Here is a 9,116-nt window from a genome sequence, read left to right as displayed (position 1 = left end):
GTCTTAGCAGGTCAAGGGAGTGACCGGATGCTAAGCATGATGTACCAATAGGTCAAGGTTGACCGGATATTGGTTTGGAAGGTTTGGGACTTGGTTTGGGCAAAAACCAAGCTCTGGATCGGTCTGCAGACCGATCCAGCGATACGTTTATGTATTTGATCGATCTGGTGACCGATCAGATGACAAATAGGAGGTGATCATGGTTCTGTGGGCTTACTGATCGGTCTGGGGACCGATCAGCTTGGAGCCTGATCGGTCCCCGGGACCGATCAGGGACGCTACCACCTGAGGTGGGATCGGTCCGGGGACCGATCAGATTCCACACAGAGAGTTGGGCAACTCTCTGTGAAAGCTTTCTGATCGGTCTGGGGACCGATCAGCACAGGGCCTGATCGGTCCCCACGAACGATTAGGAGGTTCCCTGATCGGTCCATAGACCGATCAGGGACGGAACAGAAGCGAAGGCTTCTTCCCTGATCGGTCTGCAGACCGATCAGGGTTCTAGCCGTTGTGACGCAACGGCTAGTTTCTTCGCTGTTTCTTCTTCACAGGTATAAGGAGACGAGGGCATCTTCTGTGCATATCTCTCTTTCTTTTTCCTCCTTAGAACTTCTGTTCTTCCGCTGCTAAAGCTTCTGCTTCAACTGAGCTTTGATTGAGCTCGCCTCCGAAGCTTCGCGTGAGCTTCCAGTCGTCGACAAGCTGCTGCGTTTGGGTTGTGAAGTTGCTGCTTCACCTCCAGTCGACAAGAAAGCAAGCAATTGGTAGAGTGCTATTGTATTCATATTGTATTGCTTTTCTTACTGTTCTTGTACTCTTTGTTTGTTGTTGCAAACGTTTGTGGCGAGGTTTCTCCACCCACAAGGAGTATATTGTATTAGCCGGTTCTCCGGGGACTCATCCACCGACGGATTTGTTGGTGCAACCTTAGGTCAAGGTTGACCTGGTTGACCCGACTCGAGTTGACTTGACTCGAGTTGTATTTTGATGTTTGACTTGGGAAGATTGTTGATGCAACTTTAGGTCAAGATTGACCTAGTTGAGTTGCATGTTGATGTTTGACACTCGTGAGAGAGTTCTATTCTTGATATGGGACAAGAATAGATGTTTGGGAAATTGTTGGTGCAACCATAGGTCAAGATTGACCTGGTTGACCTGATTCGGGAAAAGTCCAAGCAGGGAGCTTGGCACGCGGAAAGTCCAAGTATGGAGACTTGGCACTGGAAAAGTCCAAGCAGGGAGCTTGGCACGAGGGAAAGTCCTAACTGGGATGTTAGGCAGTTGGAAAGTCCTGGTGAGTGAAGCCAGTAAGAGAAAGTCCTAACTCGGGATGTTAGGGTAGGAAAGTCCCGTGAGTGAAACCGTAAAGGGGAAAGTCCTAAGCTGGATGTTAGGCATTGGAAAGTCCCGTGAGTGAAACCAGCAAGGGAAATCCAGATGGATCGGGGATGATCTGGTGTTGAAAAGTCTAAGTGGGTCAAAGGATTGACTGGACACTTAGCGGGAGTGCTAGCAGTCAAGGGAGTGACCGGATGCTAGGCATGATGTACCAACAGTCAAGGTTGACCGGATGTTGTGTGGAAGCCTTAGGTTTAGGGTCGAAAGTTTTGGATCGGGCCGCGGACCGATCCAATGATACATGGCTCATCCGATCGGGTGACCGATCGGTGACCGATCGATGCTATCGATGGTTATCGATCGTCGGAGACCGATCGGCGAGATCGGGCGGCGAGAGAAGTTCGATCGGTCCGTAGACCGATCAGAGTTCTGATCGGCCGTCGACCGATCGGATTCTGATCGGTCCATGGACCGATCAGTGACGGAAGCATAGGCTTCTTCCCCATTGGTCCGCATCGATCAGATAGGCTCGATCGGTCCACGCATCGATCAGGTTCTAGCCGCTTGACGCAACGCGCAGTTTCTTCGCTTTCTTCTTCGCAGTATAAAGGGGTCGAGAGCTTCAGGGATTCTTCTTCCTTCCTTCTTCTCTTCTGCTGAAGATTTGTGGGCTGCGATAAGAGCTCTGTTGAGTTCCTTCCGAAAGCTTCGCGTGAGCTTCCCGACTGGAACAGCTGCTGCTGTTAGAGTTTTTGAAGCTGCTGCTTCATCCGGACTCCAGTCGACGAGAAAGCAAGATTGGTAGAGTGCTTGTGTATTCTTATTGTATTTCTTGCTTATTCTTTGTACTTGTACTCTTTGTTTGCTGTTGCAAACGTTTGTGGCGAGGTTTCTCCACCCACAAGGAGTATATTGTATTAGCCGGTTCTCCGGGGACTCATCCACCGACGGATTGACTGGTCTCGTCCACCTTACGGACACGCCGAGGAGTAGGAGCCCTAATCTCCGAACCTCGTTACATCCTTGCGTTGAGGTTTGATTTCTTCTCCTGTTTTTCTTTCTACGTTGTTATTTCCGCTGCTAACCTAATTTGTAGAAAGAAACGAGCAAAGATTTGGGGTCGGCTATTCACACCCCCCTCTCTAGCCGTACGAGAGATCCCAACAAGTGGTATCAGAGCGAGGCCGCTCTTCATCGGATTAACACCCGTGGGAGCAAAGCTAGAGAATGGATCTCTATGGAGAAGATGTCACCATTCCACCTTTCTACGAATGTGGCGACTTCGCGTATTGGAAGGTAAGGATGAAGTACTTTCTTATGACTAACATAATGAATTGGTTTTGTGTACAAGAAGGTTTTACTCCTCTGGTGGATAAGGAAGGAAAACCACTTGAGAAGAAGGAGTGGACAAGAGAACAAATTCACAAATCCGAAATCAACAAAGAGGTAACGAAAATAATTGAATTTTCATTGCCTACTAACATCTTGTGTAAGATAGGTTACAACAATGCCAAGGAATTATGGGATAACTTGGCCAAGTACCATGAAGAGAGCTCCACTTCAAGCCATGAAGAGGAGCCTAGTGAGCCAAGTAGCTCACATCATGAAGAGAGCAAATTGGAAGTTGAGGGTTACTCAACATCTAAAGAAGAAGAGGAAGTGAGTTCTACTTCAAGATCGGAGCACGAAGAAGAAGCTTCTACCTCCGGGAGGGATGAAGAAGAGAGCATCCATTCATCCTCAACCCTAGGTAACTCAAACACTTTAAGTTCAAGTAAATTGCATATAATGTGTTTTGAGTGTAGGGAATTTGGGCACTACAAGAGTAAGTGTCCAAAGAGGGTAAGGAAGACTCCACCGGCGCCAAAGGTCAAGGTAGCCGGAGTCCCGACACGCAAGGGCAAGGAGCACGTGGTGTGCTTCCAATGCAAGGGGACATTATCGGAGTCATTGTCCGAGGGGGAGGCAACCTCACAAGGGCAAGAGACCGAGCACTTCTATAGGGGGAGCTAAGGCAAACCCTAAGGTATCATTTAAGTCTCATTCGTGCAATACTAGTAAGATGCATGCTAGAAATTTTATTGCACTAGTCAATAATGATAAGCATGATAACATTAGAAATCGATACACATGCTTAGGTGCCAAACATGTGAGCCTAGATAAGGATAACACTAGGAAAGCCAACCCTAGAATTACCTCATCTAAGGTTAAGGAGAACCTAGGTAGGAATCCCAAATCAACTAGACACATGCCTAGGAATGCCTCAAAGAAAAATGACAAATCAAAAATTGAGGTACTAGAGAAGGAGAATCAAGTCTTGAGGTCAAGACTTGATACTTTGGAAAATGCTCTTAAGAACTTGGAGAAGTCATCTCTAGGGTTTAAGGGTCAAAAACCAATGTCCAAGGACAAAAAGGGTTTGGGTCACAAACCTAAGTCCCAAATGGTCAAGCCCACTTACCACAATGTTCCATTTGATTATGGAACAAAACCTAGGGCTAGGAAGACCATTACCAAGGTTACAAGGGGAGTCACCCCTATAGTTGACCTTGATGAGACCCAAATGACCAAGGCTTCAAAGCCTAAGAGGGTCATTAGGAGGGTTGCTAGGGAAGTTATCCCTAGTGAATATTTAGTGAACCCAATGAGCTCTAATAGGTATTGGGTTCCTAGGAGCATCTTCTCTACCCCATAGATGGGTTAGAGAGTGTCAACTCCAATTAGAAGGGTAGTTAACCCAACTTTGAGGAAATTGACACTCAAGGAGCATTTTCAAGGTTTTGATAACCTTTGAAAATGAAAAAGAATTATTATTTACTCCTTAAAGAGTAAATTGTGCCATATTTGAAAAATATCGATTTCAATCTTATTTGGCACAATTTAAGAAAACCTAGAGAAATACCATAATTGGGATTTTGGTTTTCTCTTGGGGATATATGGGCAATCTAGGGTTAGATTTTAAGTTAGCAAAGTGGTTAAGGATACTTAGATAGGTAATCTAGGTATATTTATCTATGCTAATTTACCATGATTGGTTGCCATATGCCATGCCATGACATCATATTTATCTTATTATCATTTGAAATGTCATGATAATGCTTAGGTTATCTATATGTCATGCTCTAGTCAAGTTTCATACTTTATGCCATGACATCATGACTTTGGCACATATTTTCCATTTATGATATCATTTATGCCATGTCATCATCTCTTGCATTAATAATCAATGAATTTGATTTAAGGATAAAAACACATTTTGATATTGAGATCAAAGTGTAGTTTAGCAAATGCATGAGAACTTAGTCTAAGATAACCTAAACCCATATCTCACATCAAAATTGACTTGGATGTGTTTGATACACTTTAGATGTGTGTGAGATATTAGGATCATGAGTTAGGATCAAGGTACATAGGTCTTGTACCTAGATGAGCCTAATTCAAGAAATGAAGGATCATAGGGAAAGCTTGTGTACAAGTCATGTACATTTAGCCCTAAGATTATGGTCCTAAATTCAAATGGTTTTAAAAGCATTTTAAAATTGATTTGAAAAACCTTGATGAAGCTTTCATAGTGATAGCATTCATCATTGAACATTGTGATACAAAGTTGACTTAACTTTGAACTATTTCAAAGCTTTTGAATTTTGTATCAAGATTGAAAAATAGAAACTATTTTCATAGAAAACTATTTTTCCATGATAGTGTATGTTATGAGGAATGTATCCTCAAAATTTCACGATTTTTGGAATTTTCTGGAATTTATTAGGAGTTTCTGAATTTCCGGAAGGGGAAATCAGAAATTCTGATTTCAGTGGCTGGATCGGTCCGGGGACCGATCCAAGGAAGATCTGATCGGCCTGCGGACCGATCCAGTGAGATCCAGGAGCTTGGTGCGATCTGGCGAAGGCCTGATCGGTCTGGTGACCGATCAGTGACGATCCAGAAAGCGTGGATCGGTCTGGGGACCGATCCATGGGGTTCCTGATCGGTCTGGGGACCGATCAGTGCGTGCCAGTTTCTGATTTTCAGCTGTTGGTCTGAAATTTCAACTGGAAGTTGGGTTTTGTGGATTTCTAAAGGTTTGAAACTCTCCAAGACATTGTTGGTGCAATGGTCAAGGGGGAGTTTTTACCTAATTGTCAAGGGGAGTTGACTTTTAGGGGGAGTTTTTACTCTTAAAGACTTGAGTGATATGAAATTATCACTAAGTTGGTTGTTGAGTTTAGTATCAAGGGGGAAATTAAGAGTTTCAATGAAAGGTATGGGACTTTCATTAGGAAGAAACTCTTGACCTTGATATCCTCCTTTTCTTTTTGATGTGTGTCAAAAAGGGGAGAGTGTTCATTGGAGAATTATTGAAGAACCCAAGCTAGGTTATCGGGTTAACCTAAGCTAGGGGAAGAATGTCAAGGAATGTTCGAGGAAGAACATTGGAATACTTTTTGATGTGTGTCAAAAAGGGGGAGAATTATTGGAGAACCCAAGTTAGGTTATCGGGTTAACCTAAGGGGAGAATGTCCAGAGAATGTTCAAGGAAAGAACATTGGACATTGGAAGATGGTTGGAAAACCTAAGTTAGGTTATCGGGTTAACCAAACTTGATTATGGTTTTGTCAAACATCAAAAAGGGGGAGATTGTTGGTGCAACCTTAGGTCAAGGTTGACCTGGTTGACCCGACTCGAGTTGACTTGACTCGAGTTGTATTTTGATGTTTGACTTGGGAAGATTGTTGATGCAACTTTAGGTCAAGATTGACCTAGTTGAGTTGCATGTTGATGTTTGACACTCGTGAGAGAGTTCTATTCTTGATATGGGACAAGAATAGATGTTTGGGAAATTGTTGGTGCAACCATAGGTCAAGATTGACCTGGTTGACCTGATTCGGGAAAAGTCCAAGCAGGGAGCTTGGCACGCGGAAAGTCCAAGTATGGAGACTTGGCACTGGAAAAGTCCAAGCAGGGAGCTTGGCACGAGGGAAAGTCCTAACTGGATGTTAGGCGGTTGGAAAGTCCCGTGAGTGAAGCCAGCGGTGAGAAAGTCCTAACTCGGGATGTTAGTGTGGAAAGTCCCGTGAGTGAAACCGAGGGAAAGTCCTAATCGATGTTAGGCATTGGAAAGTCCCGTGAGTGAAACCAGCAAGGAAAATCCAGATGGATCGGGATGATCGGACTGGTGTTGAAAAGTCTAAGTGGGTCAAAGGTTGACCGGACACTTGGGAGTGCTAGCAGTCAAGGGAGTGACCGGATGCTAGGCATGATGTACCAACAGTCAAGGTTGACCGGATGTTGGTGTGGAAGCCTTAGGTTTAGGGTCGAAAAGTTTGGATCGGGCCGGACCGATCCAATGATCATGGCTCATCCGACGGTCCGTGACCGATCGCTGACCGATCGATGCTATCGATGGTTATCTCGATCGGTCCGAGACCGATCGGGAGATCGATGGCGCCGAGAAAGAAGCCCGATCGGTCCGTAGACCGATCAGAGGTTCTCTGATCGGTCCGTGGACCGATCAGGAGCTTCGATCGGTCCATGGACCGATCAGTGACTAAGCATAGGCTTCTTCCCCATTGGTCTGCGGACGATCAGATGTTACTGATCGGTCCACGCCGATCGAGTTCTAGCTGCGGCGCAACGGCTAGTTTCTTCACCGTTTCTTCTTCGCAGTATAAAGGGGTCGAGCTTCAGGGATTCTTCTTCCTTCCTTCTTCTCTTCTCAAGATTTGTGGGCTGCGATAAGAGCTGTTGAGTTCCTTCCGAAGCTGCGTGAGCTTCCTCGATCGGAATGCATTGTTAGAGTTTTGAAGTCTTTGCTTCATCCGGACTCAATGACAGAAAGCAAGATTGGTAGAGTGCTTGTGTATTCTTATTGTATTTCTTGCTTATTCTTTGTACTTGTACTCTTTGTTTGCTGTTGCAAACGTTTGTGGCGAGGTTTCTCCACCCACAAGGAGTATATTGTATTAGCCGGTTCTCCGGGGACTCATCCACCGACGGATTGACTGGTCTCGTCCACCTTACGGACACGCCGAGGAGTAGGAGCCCTAATCTCCGAACCTCGTTACATCCTTGCGTTGAGGTTTGATTTCTTCTCCTGTTTTTCTTTCTACGTTGTTATTTCCGCTGCTAACCTAATTTGTAGAAAGAAACGAGCAAAGATTTGGGGTCGGCTATTCACACCCCCCTCTCTAGCCGTACGAGAGATCCCAACAGGATTGACTGGACTCGTCCACCTTACAGACACGCCGAGGAGTAGGAGCCCTAATCTCCGAACCTCGTTACATCCTTTTGTTAAGGTTTGGTTTTCTTCTCTTTCGTTTCTTTGTATTTTTCGCTGCGCTAACACGTTTTGTAGAAAGAAACGACGATTTGGGGTCGGCTATTCACACCCCCCTCTCTAACCGAGTATGAACGATCCCAACAAGTGGTATCAGAGCAAGGTCGCTCTTCATCGGATCAACACCCGTGGGAGCAAAGCTAGAGAATGGATCTCTATGGAGAAGACATCACCATTCCACCCTTCTACGAATGCGGCGACTTCGCGTATTGGAAGGTAAGGATGAAGTACTTTCTTATGACTAACATAATGAATTGGTTTTGTGTACAAGAAGGTTTTACTCCTCCGGTGGATAAGGAAGGAAAACCACTTGAGAAGAAGGAGTGGACAAGAGAACAAATTCACAAATCCGAAATCAACGAAGAGGTAACGAGAATAATTGAATTTTCATTGCCTACTAACATCTTGTGTAAGATAGGTTACAACAATGCCAAGGAATTATGGGATAACTTGGCCAAGTACCATGAGGAGAGCTCCACTTCAAATCATGAAGAGGAGCTAAGTGAGCCAAGTAGCTCACATCATGGAGGAGAAGATTTAGAAGTTGAGGGCCACTCAACATCTAAAGAAGAAGAGGAGGAGAGTTCCTCTTCAAGGTCGGAGCAAGAAGAAGAAGCTTCTACCTCCGGAAGGGATGAAGATGAGAGCGTTCATCCATCCTCAACCCTAGGTAACTCAAGCATTTTAATTTCTAGCAAATTACACATAATGTGCTTCGAGTGTAGGGAATTTGGGCACTACAAGAGCAAGTGTCCAAAGAGGGTTAGAAAGACTCCACCGGCACCAAAGGTCAAGGAAGCCGGCGTCCCAACACGCAAAGGCAAGAAGCACGTGGTGTGCTTTCAATGCAAGCAACGGGGACACTATAGGAGCCAATGTCCGAAGGGGAGGAAACCTCACAAGGACAAGGGATGCACATCGATAGGGGGAGCTAAGGCAAACCCTAAGGTATCTTTTAAGGCTCATTCGTGCAATTCTAGTAGGATACATGCTAGTAATTTTATTGCATTAGTCAATAATGATAAGCATGTTAACACTAGAAATCAATACATGTGCTTAGGTGCTAAACATGTTAACCTAGATAGGGATACTACTAGGAATGCTAACCCTAGGATTAACACTTCTAAGGTTAAGGAAAACCTAGGTAGAAACCCTAAATCAACTAGACACATGCCTAGGAACACCTCAAGAAAGAATGACAAATCAAAACTTGAGGTAATAGAAAAGGAGAATCAAGTCTTGAGGTCAAGGCTTGATACCCTAGAAAAGGCCCTTAAAAATTTAGAGAAGTCAACTCTAGGGCCTAAGGGTCAAAAGTCCCAGGACAAGAAAGGTTTGGGTCACAAATCTAAGTCCCAAGTGGTCAAGCCCACTTACCACAATGTTCCATTCGATTATGGAACAAAACCTAGGGCTAGGAAGACCACCACCAAGGTCACAAGGG

This window comes from Zingiber officinale, chromosome 2B (assembly GCF_018446385.1).
Source record: "Zingiber officinale cultivar Zhangliang chromosome 2B, Zo_v1.1, whole genome shotgun sequence".
In the NCBI taxonomy this organism is placed as follows: Eukaryota; Viridiplantae; Streptophyta; class Magnoliopsida; order Zingiberales; family Zingiberaceae; genus Zingiber; species Zingiber officinale.
Note: the sequence above shows the minus strand (reverse complement) of the source record.